We start from the raw sequence: 873 nt of genomic DNA, 5'->3' as shown, positions 1-873 counted from the left end.
TTGTGTTTCTTCCAGCCCAGGGTTTCTCATGATGTACTCTGCATAAAAGTTAAATAAGCAGGGTGACAATATACAGCCTTGACGTACTCCTTTTCCTATTTGGAACAAGTCTGTTGTTCCATGTCCAGTTCTAACTGTTATTTCCTGACCTGCATACAGGTTTCTCAAGAGGCAGGTCAGGTGGTCTGATATTCCCATCTCTTTAAGAATTTTCCACAGTTTATTGTGATCCACACAGTCAAAGGCTTTGCCATAGTCAATAAAGCAGAAATAGATGTTTTTCTGGAACTCTCTTGCTTTTTTGATGATCCGGTGGATGTTGGCAATTTGATCTCTGGTTTCTCTGCCTGTTCTAAATCCAGCTTGAATATCTGGAAGTTCTCGGCTCAAGTAATGTTGAAGCCTAGCTTGGAGAATTTTGAGCATTACTTTGCTAGCATGTGAGATGAGTGCAATCATGCAGTAGTTGAACATTCTTTGGCATTGCCTTTCTTTGGGATTGGAATGAAAACTGACCTTTTCCAGTCCTGTGGCCACTGCTGAGTTTTCCAAATTTGCTGGCATATTAAGTGCAGCACTTTCACAGCATCATCTTTTAGGATTTGAAATAGCTCAACTGGAATTCCATCACTTCCACTAGCTTTGTTTGTAGTGATGCTTCCTAAGGCTCACTTGACTTCACATTCCAGGATGTCGGCTCTAGGTGAGTGATCACTCCATCCTGATTATCTGGGTCCTGAAGATCTTTTTTGTACAGTTCTATGTATTCTTGCCACCTCTTCTTAATATCTTCTGCTTCTGTTAGGTCCATACCATTTCTGTCCTTTATTGTGCCCATCTTTGCATGAAATATTCCCATAGTGTTTCTAATTT

This window comes from Bison bison, unplaced genomic scaffold, assembly GCF_000754665.1.
Source record: "Bison bison bison isolate TAMUID 2011002044 unplaced genomic scaffold, Bison_UMD1.0 scf7180017864037, whole genome shotgun sequence".
Classification (NCBI taxonomy): Eukaryota; Metazoa; Chordata; class Mammalia; order Artiodactyla; family Bovidae; genus Bison; species Bison bison.
This window is presented reverse-complemented; position numbering follows the sequence as displayed.